The following is a 21,969-nucleotide window of genomic DNA, read 5'->3' as shown; positions in this document are numbered from 1 at the left end:
CGCTTGAAAATACTGATCGCAAATTCCCCACACTCATAGTGTGCGATTCATATTATTGTGTTCAATCTTACCTGACCCCAGGACACCCCCACGCCGCACGGCCCACCAGCTGAAGGCGCGTCTTTGCCCCAGCACCACAGGTCGGTCCCTGACCTCGGCAGTGCCCCCTCGCTGCTGCTCGTTCTTTCTCCCGCCTTTGCCTTCTGTGCCATTGTTTTTTGTTGCACTGTATCTACTGTTTTAAGTGTTTCTCTTCTGTAAGTAGGTTTTGCTGCACTTTGCTTCATGACTAACCCTGGTGTGACCCCCCTCCGCTCCCCGCTTCCCGCCGGTGCTCCCTCGCGGCCCACCCCTTTTTCCCTTCTGTTACCCATTGGCCGCCCCGCTCCCGCCTCCCAGCTGCTCCTCCCTCCCACTTGGCCTTATATTGAGCCCGCGCGGCGTAGGCGAGTGTGACTTGACCCCTGGACACCCCCACGCCGCACGGCCCTTCACCTGAAGGCGGGTCTTTGCCCCAGCACCACATGTCCGTCCCTGACCTCGGCAGTGCCCCCTCGCTGCTGCTCGTTCTTTCTCCCGCCTTTGCCTTCTGTGCCATTGTTTTTTGTTGCACTGTATCTACTGTTATAAGTGTTTCTCTTCTGTAAGTAGGTTTTGCCGCACTTTGCTTCGTGACTACCCCTGGTGTGACCACCCCTCCGCTCCCCGCTTCCCGCCGCTGCTCCGTCGCGGCCCCGCCCCTTTTCCCCTTCTTTTACCCATTGGCCGCCCCACTCCCGCCTCCCAGCTGCTCCTCCCTCCCACTTGGCCTTAAATGGAGCCCGCGCGTACGTGCAGCAGGCGCGCCGATTGTGCGCCGAAGGCGCGCCAAATGCAAGCCCGTCTGCGCCCGTCCGCGCCAGGCCCACACCCAGCATCAGGACCCCTGGCCCCCCACCAAGCCAGCCAACATGACGGACTTACAACGCCGCCACCCTCCACGCACTCAAACCCGACCGGAACCCCGCCTGCTATCAAGCCACTCCGAAACGCACACACGGACCCTTCACCTGCCAAGCCTGCAAGTTCATCTGCCTCTGGACCTGCATCGCACCCAAAAGGCCAGGCACCAGCAACAACCACCTCAAGTGCATCCTACTCAACACCCGCTCCGTCCACATACACGCCGTCGAACTCTGGAACCTCCTCGACACAACATCACCAGACGTCGCCTTCCTCACGGAAACCTGGATGAACGCCTCCTCAGCGCCCGACATTGCCATAGTGATCCCGGACGGATACAAGATCACCCGGAGGGACCGCGTCAACCAGACCGGAGGAGGCATCGCCATCGTCCACAGGAACACCATCCGCATCACGACCAACTCCGACGACACCTTTACCGCCGCCAAGCACCTCCACTTCCAGATACACACCGACCCCAAGACCACCGTCAGGTGCACCCTCATCTACAGACCCCCAGGACCATGCACACAATTCAGCGAAGACATCGCAGACTTCATCAGCCCGCACGGCCTCCCCTCCGTTGACTACATCCTCCTAGGGGACCTCAACTTCCACCTGGAGAACAACAAGGACTGCAACACCACTGCCCTGCTGGATAACCTCGCCAACCTCGGACTCAAGCAACTGGTGGACACCCCAACACACTACGCCAGCCACACGCTTGATCCCGTCTTCTCCTCCGGCAAGCACATCTCCTTCAGCCACTCCACCGGACTTCATTGGACAGATCACAGCTGCGTCCACTTCAGCTTCAGAAGACCCGCAGAAGCTGGAGCAAGATCACCGCTGACCAGCTCACCACCTCCCTCAGCCAGAACCCTCCCGCCAGCGCAGCGGACCCCAATGAAGCAGCCCGCACCTTCACACAGTGGCTGCGCCGACGACCTTGCACCACTGAAGAACCCTCCCAGCAGACCCGGCAGCAAGAAAGCCTCCTGGTTCACCAACAAACTCAAAACATCCAAGAAAAACTGCCGCACCCTTGAAAAAGCCCTGCGCCACGACCAGACCACAGAAAACATGACTGCCCTCAAGAACGCCACCCGCAAACACCACCAGCTGATCCGCACCACAAAAAGGACAACATTCAAAGAACAACTGGACAACAACACCCACAACAGCAAGGAACTCTTCAGCATCGTCAAAGAGTTCTCCAACCCCAACGCCAGAAACAACAACATCACACCCTCGCAAGACCTCTGCGACTCACTCGCCACCTTCTTCCACCGCAAGATCACCGACATACACAACAGCTTTGGCGCACAGACCACGCACCCAACCACCGAAACAACACCCCCACCACCACCCTCTGCAACTGGACCCCGGTCAGCACCGAAGATACCACCCGCACGATGAACACCATCCACTCCAGATCACCAACCGACCCCTGCCCCCACTACGTCTTCAACAAGGCCGACTCCATCATCGCACCCCAACTCCGGGACATCATCAACCTCTCCTTCAACACCGCCACCTTCCCGGAGAGCTGGAAGCACGCCGAGCTCACCACCCTCCTGAAGAAACCAACAGCGGACCCCACGGACCTCAAGAACTTCCGCCCCATCTCGCTCCTCCCTTTTCCTGCCAAAGTCATCGAGAAGACCGTCAACAAACAGCTCGCCGCCTTCCTCGATACAAATGGGTCCCTCGACCCTTCGCAGTCCGGATTCCGAGCCAACCACAGCACCGAGACCGCCCTCATCGCAGCCACCGACGACATCAGGTCCCTGCTCGACAACGGGGAAACAGCGGCCCTCATCCTCCTGGACCTCTCTGCAGCATTCGGCACTGTCTGCCACCGCACCCTAGTACAGCGCCTCAGCAACGTCGGAATCCAAGAGAAGTCACTGGAGTGGATCATCTCATTCCTCGCCGGAAGAACCCAGAGAGTCCGCCTCCCCCCGTTCAGATCCAAGGCCACAGAAGTCATCTGCGGCGTACCACAAGGATCTTCACTCAGCCCCACCCTCTTTAACGTCTATATGAGCCCCCTCGCAGCCATCGCACGCCAACACAACCTTAACATCATCTCCTACACCGATGACACCCAGCTGATCCTCTCCCTCACCAATGACCCCGCCACTGCCAGATCCAGCCTACACGAAGGGATGAAAGATGTCGCCAAGTGGATGAAGAACAGCCGCCTGAAACTGAACTCAGACAAGACGGAAGTCCTCATCCTGGGATCATCACCCTCCGCCTGGGACGAATCCTGGTGGCCCCTGCCCTGGGCACCACCCCCAAGCCAACGGACCACGCACGAAACCTGGGCTTCATCCTGGACTCCTCCCTCTCGATGACCAGACAAATCAACGCCGTATCGTCATCATGCTTTAACACCCTGCGCATGCTCCGTAAGACCTTCTGATGGATCCCCACGGAAACCAGGAAGACAGTCACCCAGGCATTCGTCACCAGCCGACTGGACTACGGGAACACCCTCTACGCGGGAACCACTGCCAAACTACAGAAAAGACTCCAGCACATACAGAACGCCTCCGCACGACTCATCCTGGACATCCCTCGCCGCAGCCACATCTCTACCCACCGGAGAGACCTCCACTGTATCCCCGTCAACAAAAGGATCACGTTCAGACTCCTCACCCACGCACACAAGGCTCTCCACGACATGGGCCCGAATTACCTCAACAGCCGCCTCACTTTCTACACACCCACCGGCCAGCTACGATCGGCCAGCCTTGCCCTCGCCGTCGTGCCACGCATTCGCAGAGCCACCGCTGGGGAAGATCCTTCTCCTAGCTGGCGTCCAAGACATGGAACTCCCTCCCCATCCACCTACGACTGACCCAGGACCACCTCTCCTTCAGGAAACAACTCAAGACCTGGCTTTTCGAGCAGTAACGAACCCCTCCCCCCAGAGCCTTGAGACCCTACTGGGTGAGTAGCGCGCTATACAAATTGTGTTGATTCATTGATTGATTGAATCTTACAATGAATACTTGCAAAACTGGATTCAAAACGGTTACAAAGATGCAAAAGGTGGCACAATCAAGCATAAGTTGCTTTGGGAACAAGTAGTTCTGTTACGACAAGAACTACAAAAGGCTCATGTGATACATACTCTGAGTCATCAACGTGATGGCTTTCACGTTGCAGGAAATTTATTGGTTGATGAAGCCGCGAAGGCAGCTGTGCAAACGGCTTCCGTAGCTGCAATCACTCGTTCAAAAACAAAAATAGACGGCGAAATAATACTAGCTGTCAATTCCACAAGCAAAGACAGTGGTAAAACACTACCAAAAGGCTTCCCACTCAAATACTCATACAAAACTGATGCTAATAATGTTCCATTTGCTCGAATCCCTGGAGTGGGGGATAGAGTAATTCCAAACATGGAACATAGATGAGGACTAATCTAAGCAGCACATGAAGGGCTTGCCTCTGCACACGCAGGTGTTCCCACTACAGTGTCATTATTAAAACAGAGATACTGGTGGCCGGGCATGAGGAAACAGACCAGAAACTCTGTTTTGGAATGTGAAATCTGCCAAAAGATGAAAGTCTCTACAGTGAAACGTCCTGCGCAGACGCCCCTATTAATTTCAGACAAACCATTAGCTTGCATTTACCTGGATCACTGCGGTCCCCCACAGAAGGATGGTAACTATAAATATATCATGGTCACAGTGGATTAGTGCTCAAGGTTCATTTGGATATGGCCTCAGCGCTCGGCTGATGCTCGAACTGTTGTAAAAGATTTGTGAGTCTTTATCGGCACATACGCAGTCGGCACGCTACATTCTGACCAGGGTCCAGCGTTTTGCTCTCCCGCTTACAAGGAGGCCATGGCCAAATTGGGCGTTGCATTGCGGTACTCTAGTCCATTCCATCCTGAGGAAAATTTGGTAGTGGAGAGAAAAAAACGGTACATAAAGCAATCTATAACAGCTAGGGTATTAGGCTTGGGTGATGGGTGGGACAAACATCTAATAAGTGTCCAACATAGTCTTAATAACTTGCAAGAAGCTCTCTAGGGGGCATCACTCCATATGGAATCCTTTTTGTAACAAGAATGATTTTTCGGATCTCGATTGTCAGACCTCAGTGGTAGAACACAAACCCTTTGATATCAAAGACCGTTTGGCTGTTTTGCAGGACTTAAATGAATTAAGAAAAAGCCAGAGTAACGTGTTCTTGAAGCCAACGACCACTGAAGAAAAACCAACTATCCCAGCAAGACCTGTCTGGATTCCTAAGCTTGGGGATCCAGTCAGAGAAAAGATCACAGACTAGAAGGAACTTGGGCCTTCTTACACACAACCAGTACCTGTCCCAGCAATCCAAAGGATCAAGAACAGTATTACTGCCGCCCCTTGCTGGTAAAAAAGAGAACAGGTTCATGTACATCGACCTGGTCAAACCACATCATTCGGCCGATTATAAGCAGTAGGCCAAGTGGACTCCAAATATGTAATAGACGCCCTAATCTGGCTACTATCCAAGAGGTTCAAACTGAAAGACTCATCACCTTTGAAGAATCTGCAGTGCAAAAAGAAGGACTATGTAACAAAGCCATGGACTTTGTACCTCTTGAGACCCAAATAACTGCTCGTCAAGAAACGCCTGTCTACAATGAAATAGCATCTGACTATACAAATGTAGCAAGTGATCAAGTGGTTCTAGCGAATTCAACGAATCCTGAAGCAATCCCTACAATTGACAGAACTGCTTCTGGCTATTTCACTAACTTTGATACATTTTCCGAGGATCCAAGCGAACCTGAGATGACGCCAGTAAAAAGAACTTTGAAAGAACAATCAATAGAACTTTTTTATCGCCTGGAAAAGACTTATCTGGTTTCACCATGGATTGAACTTTGGATTGTGTTGGGTGTACTTTTTCTTCTACTTTGGTTGACTCTTGTAATAACTTTGTGAATGCTGATAAATGGAAGATATGTTAAAAAAGACACAGCAAGTAAGAACATCAACTTACTACTCAAGCCACAGAAATCATCTCATTGTGAACAAAGAGACTTGTCATCAGTGAACATCACAGCCATTCCTATACCTGGTGGTACAGCTTGGGACAGAACTGATTATGACATTTTTGGTCCAGCAGAGCTGTTGAAGATTCCACACCAGTTTAAGATTTCCTTGAATGACTTTGATTCATCTAGTACCTTTTCTAATGATTGGGACTTCGAGACTGTTAATAATATGATGTCAGACTTAGAAATGTCTACAAAGTTTACAAATCATGAATACTTAGAAGGTTCATCAGATTATGAACAAATGTATTGTTATAATCACTATGGTCATCATTTCTTGCACAGATCTGCAAATCCTAGAAATGTACTTAAATATAACCAATGGGAACATTGTCCTATGCCACCAAAAGGTAGCTCAAAAACATTTTATGGCAAATGTCCATACTTTTCAGGTTTTAATGTTTCAAATCCAGAATCATTTTACTTTAAAAATGTTAATAGGACAGGAATGAAAAGTATGCTAACAAATACCAAGCAAATTTATTCTGCGGCCTTTTATGCTCAGCTGTCTTTGTTAGGTTTTGACTTTTGGAAAGACAGCATTGAGACAAAAACTCTCTGGGGCACAAAAGACTGGCAGGTGTAGGGATTGGAAGCCTTATTTAGAGCCTGCATCATCCCAGAGAAAATAATATTTTTGAATGACACTGTCCAACAGATATCTTGTCGTGAGTTAGCCAACATCAAGGAGTTAAACAAACCGTCCATACCTACACCTACACCTGATATTAATAACACTTCAGAGGGGGAGGTCGACGTACATACTATTTTACGTCACAACAGAACAGATCCAGCTTGCAAAAAAATGGTTAATCTGGCCCACAGACACAAACAACTGTCAAGTTAGATTCCTGAAAAAGACACAAGGGTTCACATTCACTAGGCCAGATCCAAGATATGTTCAGAGACAGCAGTCAGAAATAATAACAACATACTGTGCCTTGAATGGCTACACAAGTCTACACTAAAGGAAGTAAAACAACACTTATCTTTACTTAAAGATGGCGCTGATCTGAGTGACTTCTTACAAGGACCTACTAAACTGCATCATAAACGTTTTGTATACGCTGGTATCTATACTGCTTATAATGAAGCATAGAAGATTAAGCAAGCCGGGACTGCAGAACGAATACGAGAAATTGATTGTATTAATTTAGAGTAATCTCTCTCTGTAGTTGCAAGGGGTAAACAACTCTGTCGCCCAGGATATATTCTTTGGACAGCATAGTATCCTCTGCCATAGACACAATGGAACAGGACTTGGTCATGTTGCAACATGGTTAGTCGCAATTACGTTCTATAATGCTATTAGGCTGGACTTTATAAAACCTTAATTCAGAGTGCCTTGGCGTTTAATCAACACTACTTCACTGTTTTCAGAATTCAATCTCACTGATAAACAGATCAAACTGGCACAGAGGAGAGCAGACTATACGGTGCTGAGCATTGAAAAAACGGGAAAGATTGCTATTTACAGTCGCTGAAAAACCAGCAATTGAATGGATAATACACGGTGCAATCACTCTGCCTGTTACAATGTTCCATTTTCAGTATTGCTTGAAACATATACCAGCAGGCATATATGAAAGGTTGGGTAAAGAATACATCAAGACATCCTGGGAATTACAATACACACACAAATATTGGAGTGGGGGGAAAGAAGTGTTTCTTAGCGGTAAAAATTGTGAAAACGCACTAAGCGGTTCTCTCCTTTGTTAGGATATTAATTTACCCGGGACCTGCAATGGTTCCTCTAATAATCTATCCTGCCACCTACAAGGTTCACCAGCTACAGTGATTGATCCAATTTTTAGGCAACTTTCTAATGGAAGTTACATTATGTTGAATGATCACAGCTGCTGTGGCATGTTGCCAGGTTTAACCTATCTCGTAACTGTGTCAGCCAGGGTTACTTGCTGTATGCAAGTATTGTTTCCAAAAACCAAGACAGACCAGGAGCCGCCATTATGGCCTTCACTGAACATCTCTTCTATACGATTTGATACTTTGCGCAGAATAAAAGCCATTCTAAGACAGGTCCGTCTTGGCCTGGTCTTCGCCCGGGCCAAGCCCGGGCACATCCCGCGTGCGTCCTGCGGTGCAGGACTGCATTTGGGCCTATACTGCATCTCGGCCACTCCAGGGGCCGGGATTAAGTTTGGCATGCTTGTGGATCAGGGACAGGTAGCAAAGTCCAAATGCCGGTACAAGCAATTTCTGGAGGTGCGGGACTGTGTTTGGGCTTATACAGCGTCTCCACCCTTCCAGGGGCCGGGATTAAAGTGGCGTGTGCTTGTGGAGAAGGAAAAGGCAGCAAAGTCAAAATGCCAGTACAATTGGTCACCCGAGGTGTGGGACCCGTTTGGGCTTATACAGCGTCTCCGCCCCTCCAGGGGCCAGCATTAAAGTGCGGCATGCCTATTGGATCAGGGACCTCCTAGCCTGAACAAGACCCAAAATACCTGTCCAAATCTTGGAAAATGCAGGCTGCGCTCTCTGGCTGAGAAGTGAAGATAACTATATCATTCCCATATAATGCAATCTTTTGCTGGTACTCACCATATACACAAGGAACCTATATTCTTTTCAGCCCTAACAGCCTGTGCCAGGGGCTCTATAAACAAATGAAAAAAAATAGGGTCAGTCTATGTGGTAACCTCTTCTAATCATAACTCTTTCTGTAAGTGTATTATTAATCAATAACCTGGCATAGGGTGTCTTACACAGTGACTTAATTGATGTAATGATGTTTTGGGGTCCCCTCATTCCTTTAAACATAGCCATAGATACTCACAGTTCACCTGATCAAAAGGTTTTGGCCATATCACGGGTTATCAGAGCCAATGGTATTTGATATGAACTGGCCATATTGATAGCTTCAATGACCGGTGGACTAGGGGCCAGATGTAGTTAAATCTAATTTACCGATTCTTAAATACCGAATTTTACCGATTCGGTATTCATGAATCGGTAAATGAGATGTAGATAAAAAATCGGTGTTTTTTACCGATTCGGTAAAATTCGGAATCGGACTTTTGGAATTTACTGATTCTGTATTTACCGAATCGGTACTTTCCAAATCGGTATTTCCCATTCATTCCTATGGGCCAAAATACCGATTCGGTAAATACCGAATCGGTAAAATCCGAATCGGAAAGCAAGCAAAAGTGAAACTTAAGAGAACAGCCAATCAGGTGCTACCACCCTCCCCCTCCCTGCCAGGAAGTGGCTACCCAGGCAGATACAACTAATTAGAAGGTTCTGGAGAGGCAGTCAGAGCTGAGCAGAGATACAGAGCAGCAGGGAGAGTTTTTTTTTAAACTTTACCAACTGAAAAATGGCAAGCAGCAGTGAAAGCAAGAAGGTAGATAGAAAGAGGAAAATAAAGTTCAGCAGCATGGAGCTGCAGGTACTTGTGGAGGAGGTAGTGAGAGTGCACATCAAACTTTTTGGCAGGCACTCCCTCACTGTTCCTGAGTCTGCCAAACGAAAAATCTGGCTGGCAATTGTTGAAAAAGTGAATGCTGTGGGAGTCACACCCAGGAATACAGAGGATCTCAAAAAAAGATTCTATGACCTCAGGAGCCTCACCAAGAAAAAAATGGCTGAAATCCACAAGCAGGCTGGCCTAACCGGTGGAGGCAGGAACCCAGCGCCCCCCCCTGACTGACCTTGAGGAATTGGTGGCCTCAACCATTGAGGCAGACAGCGTCTGTGGACTGGGAGATGTGGACAGCTCAGCCAGAGCTGCAACAAAAAAAGGTAAGACGCATGCGCTGCATTACACCCCATAACAACCTGCTTCCCTTTACCCTTTGTGGACAAGCAAACCCCAGTCCAGTACTGCTATCACTACACAGGAGCAATGCATTATGGGAAATGTAGTCAGCAAATGTAAGACCATGCGTAACAGCGCAGACATCAGCAAGTTAGTGAAAGTAATGCAGATAAATGAAAGTTAAATGTGTAAAGCATTTATTGTAGTGACTGTGACACAGTAGCACTCAGTTGATATATGCTTTTTCATACCTAGGGGCTAAATCAGGCAGTCGACCCACTAACACAGAAGGGACTGCACCAGCGAGGGAGGAGAGTGAGGAAGCTGGTCCAAGCCAAGTGCAAGCCTCGCAGGAGGAAGTTGACACGACTGGCATCTCCCATGAAGAGGACAATGTTCATACCCCAGTGTTGCTGCACTCCCCACAGCTTTCCCAATCCCCTTCCTTGGTACTCTCACCAGAAACTTCACCAACACTGCTCCAGTCCACTCCTGCAACCCCATCGGCCAGGAGGCGTGTTGTGGCCCCACTACCAGAAATGGAGGCAGCAGAGGGTGAGGGTGAGGCTCAAGTCACCGTAGAGGTGAGTTCAGCAGCACTGCAGTCCACAAATGAGACAGTCACAGCTCGCAGGAGACAACGCAGACCCAGCAGTGCAGGTGGACGTGGTGATGGCATGGTGTGCATTCAAAGGATGCAGGGCAAATCCATCCAAGCCTGCCAACGCCAATTCAGAGCCCTGAATGTGCAAATAGGAAACATGGGGAAAGGCATGAGAGACATTGTGGAGGCAAATAAAGAGGTTGCAATAAAAAATACTGACATTGCAGCAGGGATGCAGCAGGTGAGCAACTCAATTACGCAGCTATGCTCAAAACTTGACAGTCTGTCACACACAAGGCGCAGGGATGCCCGTGCCCACAATACTGCCATCAATCGCTTGGCCACTGCCACATCCCTGCTATGCAGGAGGCTTTGACACAGAATACAGCTGAGGTCACCAGGGGCGTGGCCAGAATGACAAGTGCACTAGAGGCAATGTTGATTTCACACACAGCACAGAATCCTGCCCTGGACGTGGCAGAGGCTGAAGACACTAGTAGCCGGAGCAGCCTATTAAGCACTATTGTGGAGACACGGAGGAGTACCAGGCGCCAAGCTGAGGCTGCAGGGCACGCTGAACAAAGCGAAGAACATCCTAGGGGCTCAGGGAAGCGCGGGCGCAAGTGACATTACCGGTCATGGGTGAAGTAACCCGGGACATACAGTCCCCAAATGTATAATGTTGAGTTTGTTGCACTTAAGTGCTTGAACGTTGTGGCACCATTAAAATACGTTGGTCGCATACACAACCTGTCTGTGTCTCATTACTTACTCAGAAATAGTTGCGCGTAATCTCCTCACGTCTGTATCTGTCATCACTTGGTGTTGACACTCCAGCAGGTTGTGGTTCAGGCACAGCAATCTCGTCGTCATGATCATCAAAGTCTGACAACTCCACCTCAGTGCCCTTCTGCACAGCAAGGTTGTGCAACATAGCACAGGCAGCAATTATTTTACAGCAGGTGATGGGGGTATACTGCCGGGCACCTCCGCTCTTGTGCAAGCACCAGAACCTGCTTTTCCATATTCCAAAGGTACGCTCCACCACATTTCTTGTGCTCTTGTGGGACCTGTTATACCTCCTTTGGCTGGGAGTTGAGGGGTTGAGGTAGGGGGTGAGTATGAAGGAGCGGAGGGCATATGCACTGTCTCCTAAAAGGAAATGGGAATACATTACTCACATGCACCCATGTACTTCTTACTGCAATAGGGATTAAAGGGGTCGCATACTCAATCAATCAATCAATCAGAGCATTTATATAGCGCACTACTCACCCGGAGGGTCTCAAGGCGCTGGGGGAAGGGGGTCCGCTACTGCTCGAACAGCCAGGTCTTGAGCTGCTTCCTGAAGGCAAGGTGGTCCTGGGTCAGGCGGAGGTGGGTCGGAAGGGAGTCCCAAGTCTTGGCGGCCAGGTAGGAGAAGGACCTTCCTCCTGTGGTGGCTCTTCAGATGCGGGGGACGGCGGCGAGGGCGTGGCTGGTCGATCGAAGCTGGCGTTTGGGAGCGTAGAAGTTGAGGCGGCTGTTGAGGTATCCTGGTCCTTGGTTGTGTAGGGCTTTGTGTGCGTGGGTGAGGAGCCGGAAGGTGATTCTCTTGTTGACCGGGAGCCAGTGCAGGTCTCTCAGGTGTCCGGAGATGTGGCTGCGGCGGGGGATGTCCAGGATGAGTCGTGCTGAGGTGTTCTGGATCCGCTGGAGTCTCTTCTGGAGTTTGGCGGTGGTTCCGGCGTAGAGGGAGTTGCCGTAGTCCAGACGGCTGGTGAAGAGGGCCTGGGTGACCGTCTTCCTGGTCTCGGTGGGGATCCATCGGAAGATCTTACGTAGCATGCGCAGGATGTTGAAGCACGACAAGGAGACGGCGTTGACTTGTCTGGTCATGGAGAGGGAGGAGTCCAGGATGAAGCCCAGGTTGCGTGTGTGGTCTGTTGGTTTGGGTGCGCTGCCCAGGGCGGGGGGCCACCAGGAGTCGTCCCAGGCGGAGGGTGAGGATCCCAGGATGAGGACTTCCGTCTTGTCCGAGTTCAGTTTCAGGCGGCTGTTCGACATCCATTTGGCTACGTCTGTCATCCCTTCGTGCAGGTTGGCTCTGGCGGTGGCGGGGTCGTTAGTGAGGGAGAGGATCAGCTGGGTGTCGTCGGCGTAGGAGATGATGTTCAGGTTGTGCTGGCGTGCGATGGCTGCGAGGGGGCTCATGTAGACGTTGAAGAGTGTTGGGCTGAGCGAGGAAAGCGAGCATACTGTGTCTTACCTAGGAGGTATCCTTCACCAAATTCCCCTGCTGTCAGCCGTGAATAGATTCTGCAGTCTGGAATAGAAAGGAGTCGTGGGTACTCCCAGGAAATTTTGCAACAAGGTCAGTGATGATGTTCAGGTTGTGCTGGCGTGCGATGGCTGCGAGGGGGCTCATGTAGACGTTGAAGAGTGTTGGGCTGAGCGAGGAAAGCGAGGATACTGTGTCTTACCTAGGAGGTATCCTTCACCAAATTCCCCTGCTGTCAGCCGTGAATAGATTCTGCAGTCTGGAATAGAAAGGAGTCGTGGGTACTCCCAGGAAATTTTGCAACAAGGTCAGTGATGGCGCATTTGGCATTGCAGATCACCTGCACATTGATGGTGTGAGTGGACTTCCTATTCCTCTATATATACTCCGTGGCAGCAGGGGGACAAATCGGAATGTGGGTGCCATCAATGCAGCCAATGATATGGGGGAAACGCGCCATCTGGTAAAAGTCATATTTTGTTTGGACGAGTTCTGCAGGGGTTGCAGGAAAAGATATATAATGGTCCATCCTCTGTAACATGGCGTCAAGGAATTTGTGGAAAAACCGTGACAGGCTGCTCTGGTTCACCCCACCTACCGCAGCAACCACACTCTGGTAGTTCCTAGACGCAAGCAGGTGTAGGCTGCACATCACCTGCACGTGGGGTGGTATAGCGTGTGCCCTTGGGGTAGTGTGCTCCAACAGTGGTTGGAGGTCCCTGATAAGGTCCAAGATGGTGTCTGGGGCCAACCTCTACCTCTGGAGTATCTCTGCCTCTGTGAGCATGAACAAGGTGATCCTCTGCCTGTAGACCTGATCCTGTCTCTGCCATTCCCTCTCTCCTTCCTTCTGTAGCCGTAGCCATCTTGCAATGACATAAAATGCCGCTATTGTGAAAAAAGTATTGCATTTTGGGTCCTTTTTTATAGGCTGCACCTGGTTACCACCTGATTTCAATCCATGGTAAATACCGACTCTTAAATACCGAATTTCAAGCAAATTCGGTATTTAAGAGCTTACCTACATCTCAATATTCAATTTTACCACATCTTATTTACCGAATCGGTATTTTACCGAATAGGTAAATTTATAGATTCGGTAAATTTACCGAATCGGTAAATTTACCGAATCGCAAACCGTTGCGATTCGGTAAATCTACCTATTCGGTAAATTATCCGATTCGGAATGTTTACCGATTCGGTAACTTTACCGAATCGGTAAATTTAACGAATCGGACGATTTTCTGTCTCCTACATCGCGAATGCTCAATACCGGTCGGTAACGGCAGAAAATACCGAATTTCGGCCGTTACCGACCGGTATTGGGCTACCTACATCTGGCCCTAAGTGGCTTAGGTATCTCCCAGGTACAAAGCCTTTCTGGTAACCAATAACCAATTTCCCCAATACCCCGGCTAGCCTCTAGCCTCTAAGCCAATATCAAAGCAAAGATTTATAGTCTGCATTTAACAATGATATAGGCCGCTATGACTCACAGTTGCCATTAAACATCTCGCTCCAAACAAGGACTAGCTCTTCCGCTGTGACCTTATAAAGCTCCCCTGGTAGACCATCGGACCAGAGGCTTTGCCTCTCTTGACCCTTGCTATTTCTGCTTGGACCTCTTCTTCCAAGATATGTTGTGCCAGCTTGCTCTGTTTCTGAGTATTCAACACAGCAAGTTGCAATCTGCCAAGCCAAACATTCCTTTCCTTCTCCAGGACCCCAGGTTGATCCATATATGTAGAGTCTATTAGAAGCTATGAAAAGTTTTAACAATCCCCTACGTATCAAGGGCCTCTGAGGGAATGTGAATACTAGCTATATCATTCCTAGCATGTTGAGACCTTATTTTCCAGGCTAAAATCTTCCCACACCTGTCACCGTAATAAAAATTCTGGCAGTTTCTAGCTCCCCATCTCTCATGTACCTTCCTTTCAACTAACAATTTATAACTTTCTTTACACTCTACTAATCCATCTCTAATCTTGGTCTGATCTATTACAGAGCCTAGCTTATTTTTTTGAACCTCCACTCCTACGCTCCTCAGCCCTATAAGAAAATTAATAGACCATTTTTTAATAATCTCACGTATAAATGCATTATATATATACCATACAATATTAATTGGCACACTCCTAAGATTGATAAATGAGCTGTGCTTTCCTTCAGTTCTGTGCTGAAGTGGGGTTCCCAAAAAGCTCCTTTCCATTGTCCACCTCAGTTCCTTGCCCCTTCCCTACATCTAATTACAGTTCCACAAATGCACGGTCAGACAAAAATCAAGGGCTATAGTTAGCTGTTTTAACTTTAGTAGCTATAACCCTGTCAACTAGCCAGAGGTCCAGATGGGAATTGTGCCCATATTTTTTTACTGGTAAAAGAAAGTACCCTCCTTGGCTCTCTCTCAGTCTCCAGATATCCACCAGGCCTAGCTCTTCCATAATATTTTTCAGACCAGCAGCCGTTTTGGGGGTATATAATGTGGAATCCTAGTTGAATGATCTAATGTCGTATTCAAAAGAGTGTTAAAATCACCTCCCCACAAAATTGGATAATTTTTCCCAAGAACCTACTCAAACAACCTGGTAAGAGGGCCGGTATCATCAATGTTAGGCCCATAGTAGCCTACCCAAGTTATCCTACTACCGTCCTCCATCTCTAGTGAGGTGATGGTCCACTCTGCTGGACTCCTGCTTTGCTGACCTGTTGACTGCTGCCCTCTTGCCTGGGTGTGGAGGACTGGACCTGCATCTCCTACACCTACAACCCAAAGTGACCCCAAGGCTTAGTTGGCTGGCCTCCTGATCTGAAGTCTCAGGGACAGAACAAGTTTCCAACAACCTTGCACCTGCACCTGGACTTTGCACTCTGTGAGTCTACCTTGCCATGGGGTGCCACCCCAGTCCTGGAACCTTAGAAATTGGTCTAAGGTGCTTCCCAGTGGAACTGACACATCTTCTCTTCTGAGCAGCACATTCCCAAGCAGAGCCAACACATCTCCTCTGCTGAGCACACATCCCCTCCACCTGACCCACACTCATCTCATCCAAAGAAGCAGGAGTAGTGGCCGCGCTTTTTCCCATGTGGCTCCCAAACACCAGAATGACCTCCCTCTGCAACTTCCATCCGAGAGTTCAGAAAGAAACTTAAAACTTGGCAGCACAAAAGATGGTCCGCGGTTTGTCCCCCCAGCTCTGCAGACAGATTTAGGTGATGGAAGGCTGCAGAGGAGATTCAGACTCTGATGCAGACATGAAGGGAGGAGAGCAGAATGGAGGCGGATGTAGGCAGATTAGATGTAAGTTTTGTCCATTCAGACTTTTTATAAAATCCCAGAGCTTTATGCTTTGACTAACTGGCTTTGCCAAGGTTTTTTTTGCTCTATGCTTTACTTCTCTTTGTGGGCGAGTCGGCAATTATTAATTATTGATTTATGTTCTCTGTGGGAGATTCTGCAATTATTAAATATTGATTTATCTTCATGCTTAGCTTACTCTTGCTTCTATTCTTAAACTCTTCATGAGTTCTGACTGACATCATTTGTGCCTCATTTCCTAGAATAGGGATTCTTTCCTTGATGAAACGCGCGGTATACAATTTATTATATGCTCCGTACTAATTTAATTCTTCTATTATAAATTATGTAACCTGATTGATACCTGACTAATGAATGAAGAGTCACCAAGAACCCGATGAACCCGGACCCAATAACTGACCAGCGTCTTGCAATGTTTTTTGATTATGTTCCGGGTATATAGCAAATAATTTGGAAAATATATACATGGAAAAATCGGTATGAAAGACACCTATGTATTTCTGAAATTGGAACAAAATATAGAGTTTAGAAACAGTAGATATTTGCAAATTTCTGAAATTGTGAGTACCCATACTAGCGTAAGACTTATAGGTCATTTTTCAAAATGACTAATTTTTTTACACATTGTCTTTCATTTGGAAGGCAGAAATGCATCAAAAGTCAATAGGTAACAAAAAATGCATTACAATTCTGTGTAACCCTAAGTCTCCCGATAAAAATGGTACCTCACTTGTGTGGGAAGGCCTAGTGCCCGGACAGGAAACGGTCCAAAACGCAAAGTGGACTCACCACATTTTCACTGAAAAACTGACCCTTTTTTTGCAAAGTGCCTTGCTGTAGATTTTTAAGCCTAGCTCCGCCGACACTTAGGGAAACCTAGCAAACCTAAACATTTTTTAAAACTAGATACCCAGGTGAATTCAGGATGGGGTGACTTGACTGGCTCTCACTAGGTTCGGTTACCCAGAATCCCTTGCAAATCTAAACATTTGTCAAAAAACACATTTCCTCACATTTCTGAGGTGGTAAGTTCTTGAATGTGTGTGGATCCACAAAATTCCACTCACCCCGCGTTCCCTAAAGTCTTCTGAGAAAAATGGTACCTCACTTGTGTGGGTAGGCCTAGAGCCCGCAACAGGAAACGGACCAAAACGCAACATGGAGTTCTGACTGACATCATTTGTGCCTCATTTTCTAGAATAGGGATTCTTTCCTTTCTGGAACGCGCTGTTTGCAATTTATGATATGCTCTGTACTAACTTAATTCTTCTAATGTAAATTCTGTAACCTGATTGATACCTAACTAATGAATGAAGAGTCAGAGAAACTTAAATTTTGATTGGAAAATAGATCTCTTTAAAACTACTCACAACTGCTGAACAAAGTACATTAAGTCATGGATGCATGGATCCATGTCGAAATGTGCCACACAGCCAAAGGGAGGGACCGGTTCTGAGATGCAGCAAGGCTGCTGTGTGAGGTCCTTTTGCATCATCATCCAGGATCTGTTTGTTAGGCTTGCGATGCGAAGTCTGACGTCAGGGATGCAGCACGCAGTGGATGATGTGTCAGTTCAAAGGAGCTGTGAGGTTGCGATTCAGAGTCCGTCGTTATTACTGAGGGTGCCTATGATGAGAGTTGCAAGGACCTGGGCTGAGGATTAGCTGTAATGTCAGTTCCAAGGACTGCAGATACACTGCAGGTCCAATGCACGCAGCAGCAGAGATGCGCCTTTTTTTCTCGGAGATCAATCAATCAAGCAACACGTTTTGTAAAGCACTGTTTATCACCTGTGAGGGTATCCAGGTGCTGGGGGGACAAACTGCGGACCATCTTTTGTGCTGCCAAGTTTTAAGTTTCTTTCTGAACTCTTGGATGGAAGTTTCAGGGGGAGGTCATTCTGGTGTTTGGGAGCCACATGGGAAAAAGCGCGGCCACTACTCCTCCTTCTTTGGGTGAGATGAGTGTGGGTCAGGTGGAGGGATGTGTGCTCAGCAGAGGAGATGTGTTGGCTCTGCTTGGGAATGTGCTGCTCAGAAGAGAAGATGTGTCAGTTCCACTGGGAAGCACCTTAGACCAATTTCTAAGGTTCCAGTACTGGGGTGGCACCCCTTGGCAAGGTAGACTCACAGAGTGCAAAGTCCAGGTGCAAGGTTGTTGGAAGCTTGTTCTGTCCCTGAGACTTCAGATCAGGAGGCCAGCCAACTAAGCCTTGGGGTCACTTTGGGTTGTAGGTGTAGGAGATGCAGGTCCAGTCCTCCACACCCAGGCAAGAGGGCAGCAGGCAACAGGTCAGCAAAGCAGGAGTCCAGCAGAGTGGACCATCACCTCACTACAGATGGAGGACGGTAGTAGGATAACTTGGGTAGGCTACTATGGGCCTAACATTGATGATACCGGCCCTCTTAGCAGGTTGTTTGAGTAGGTTCTTAAGAGACATTATCCAATTTGTGGGGAAGTGATTTTAACAATCTTTTGAAAAAAATATTAGATCATTCAACTAGGATTCCACGTTACATACCCTCAAACCGGCTGCTGGTCTGAAAAACATTATGGAAGATCTAGGCCTGGTGGATATCTGGAGACTGAGAGAGAGCCAAGGAGGGTACTTTCTTTTACCAGTAAAAAAATATGGGCACAATTCCCATCTAGACCTCTGGCTAGTTGACAGGGTTATAGCTACTAAAGTTAAAACAGCTAACTGCATCCCATGATTTTCATCTGACCATACATTTGTCAAACTGTAATTAGATGTGGGGGAAGGGGCAAGGAACGGAGGTGGACAATGGAAAGGTGGATTTTGGGAGCCCCTCTTCAGCACAGGAACTGAAAGAAAGCACAGCTCATTTATCAATCTTAGGAGCATGCCAATTTATATTGTATGGGATATATATATAAGGCATTCATATGTGAGATTATTATGAAATGGTCTATCAATTTTCTGACAGGGCCGAGGAGCGTAGGTTGTCATGTATGATGAAAAATCTGGAGGTTCAAAAAAATGAGCTAGGCTCAGTAATAGACCAGACCAAGATTAGAGATGGATTAGAAGAGGTTAAAGAAAGTTATAAATTGTTAATTGAAAGGAAGGTACATGAGAGATGGGAAGATAGAAAGCGCCAGAATTTTTAGTACGGTGACAGGTGTGGAAAGATTTTAGCCTGGAAAATTAGGTCTCAACATGCTAGGAATAATATAGCTAGTATTCACATTCCCTCAGAGGCCCTTGATATGTAGGGGATTGTTAAAGCTTTTCATGGCTTCTAATAGAATCTACATATATGGATCAACCTGGGGTCCTGGGGAAGGAAAGGAATGTTTGGCTTGACAGATTGCAACTTGCTGTGTTGAATCCTCAGAAACAGACCAAGCTGGCACAAAATATCTTGGAGGAAGAGGTCCGAGCAGAAATAGCAAGGGTCAAGAGAGGCTAGTCCTTGAGATGTTTAATGGCAACTGTGAATCATACCGGCCTATATCTTTGTTAAATACAGACTATAAATCTGTGCTTCGAGGATTAGAGGTTAGCCAGGGTATTGGGGAAATTGGTTACTGGTTACCAGAAAGGCTTTGTACCTGGGAGATAACTGAGCCATTTAGTCCACCGGTCATTGACACTATCCATCTGGCAAGTTCATACCATTGGCTCTGATAACTCAGGATACGTGCAAAACCTTTTGATCAGGTGAACTGTGAGTATCTACAGCTATGTTTAAAGGAATGAGGGCAACCCAAAACATCATTACATCAATTAAGTCACTGTGTAAGACACCCTATGCCAGGTTATTGATTAATAATACACTTACAGAAAGGGTTATGATTAGAAGAGGTTACCGCATAGGCTACCCCTATTCTTTTTCATTTGTTTATAGAGCCCCTGGCACAGGCTGTTAGGGCTGACAATAATATAAGTCCCTTTTGAATGTGTTGAGTACCAGCAAAAGATTGCATTATATGGGATTGATCTAGTTATCTTCACTTCTCAGCCTTGAGAGCGCAGCTGCATTTTCCAAGATTTAGACAGGTATTTTGGGTCTTTTGCAGGCATGGAGGTCCCTGATTGACAAGCTCGCCGCACTTTAATGCTGGCCCTTGGAGGAGCGGAGATGCTGTATAAGCCCGAACGCGGTCTCGCACCTCAGGAGACAGCTTGTACCGGCCTTTGCTGCCTGTCCCTTATCCGCAAGCACACCACACTTTAATCCTGGCCCCTGGACGGGCGGAGACGCTGTATAAGCACGAATGTGGTCCCGCACAGCAGGACACGCGCGGGACGTGCCCGGGCTAAGCCCGGGCAAATACTGGGCCAAGACAAACCCGTCTTAGCCCACTATAGGCTGGGCTGGGCATACCCTCTTGGTCCTTCATTGGCCTCCCCACACAACTTGAAGCTTGATGTTTCATCTTAGGGAGATGCTCCAAACCCACCCTGTGACTTTTATGAAGGACAAGCTAGAGTCAGATCCTCAAGAGTAAATCTGACAGTGAGGATTCATGGGAGTCCTTCCAAACTCAACGTTTGCCTGGGGAGCAGAGAGAACCAGTGGGCCTGCCACCGTAATCGCTGCATACCTTGCCCCTCATCATCGTTGCTGAGTGGTAGGAAACTATACCTCCCAGCGTGCTATGCAGCAGGGACGCTGCGAGAAACAGGTAAAGTCGTGCAAGGAGGCGCTTTAAAAAAGACTCAGGGCACCTGGGATGCGCTCTGGTCAAGGGCGGGCCTGTCTGCGCCCGTCAGAGCCCAGAGGAGGCTGGGCTGAGATCACCTCCTTAATATTCATCTGATGGGGCAGGAATACTAAAGGTACTGTTGATTCCACCTATTCTCATGGAGAGGCATGCAGTTTGGTTAGCTCTCAATTTAATTGTTCTGACTTGGAAATATTTTACTTTGGATTACAATGAGTAAAAAGAGGGGTCGCAAGAAAAAGCAAAGGGGTGGATATGTTGGGACTTTTGACGCTTTTTAACAAGAGCTGAGTCTGTCCTTGCTCACGAAATCGAGCTAACTGTGAAAAGACTTTCTTTGGATTTACTAAGTGCCATACAAGTTCTTCTTTAGGAGGGTGAGCTTTTGCCACTGAGTCTTCGATTTCTGGACAACCAATGAGTGAACTTGGGACAGGCATGGCCATAGTTCAAATGATCAGTTCATTCTTCCCCATTGACATTACTTCTGAATGCTGTACAATCAACCTGGAGCAATTAGCTTTTCTACAAAGACTAGGAAGAGAATGGGAGGAGGTCCATTAAAGCAAAAAAGCTTGTAAAAGCCATGGAAGGTGAAAAACACTGAGTAGAGCACTGGGGATGAGGAGTTGGACTCAGTGCCTTTCTTACATCTAGGATCGACAAGAAATATATGGTCAAAGGATATTATGAACAAATCTCATTTGGCAAATGATCATGATTATGATGCGACTTGCTGAAACGAATAGAAACTATGGTGACTGTACTTTTAAATCCCATATTGCATAAATTAACCATAATTGAGCAAAAGTTATCATCCTTACAGGTCGTACGCTCATTGATCCAAGCCTCCCTAATATTACTGAGTCAAGTGGGGAAGAGAGGGTGATCCCTCAACCAGGTAGAGTGTGTTCTGACAAAACTAATAATATAAGAAATCATGACCCTCAACAACCAACAGGGTTTCCTATTTACTCGATGGGCTCTGCTCAAGAATCTGCTAATTTGACGAGATTTATTGTACATAATAATTGTCACCAGATTTCGAGTCAAACCCCCTTTGGAGTACCTCCTCAGAGGTTTACTGAAGAATTGGTGTCCGAGGACCTTCTTTTATAATCTGGGGCCCTGGTTCTAGAAGGTGGGAGAAGCTTCTAGACATTGTGTTTTTTGTACTCCCTGTGAGTTGATTTGAGTTACTCGCGAACGATTGAGGTTGGGTTGTTCCGCCAGAGTCTTTCTGGGGCGCTGAGGTGTCTCCTTTTGAAGTTTATATCCGTATTGAACCAGGATCTGGATG

This window comes from Lissotriton helveticus, chromosome 2_1 (genome assembly GCF_964261635.1).
Source record: "Lissotriton helveticus chromosome 2_1, aLisHel1.1, whole genome shotgun sequence".
Taxonomy (NCBI): Eukaryota; Metazoa; Chordata; class Amphibia; order Caudata; family Salamandridae; genus Lissotriton; species Lissotriton helveticus.
Note: the sequence above shows the minus strand (reverse complement) of the source record.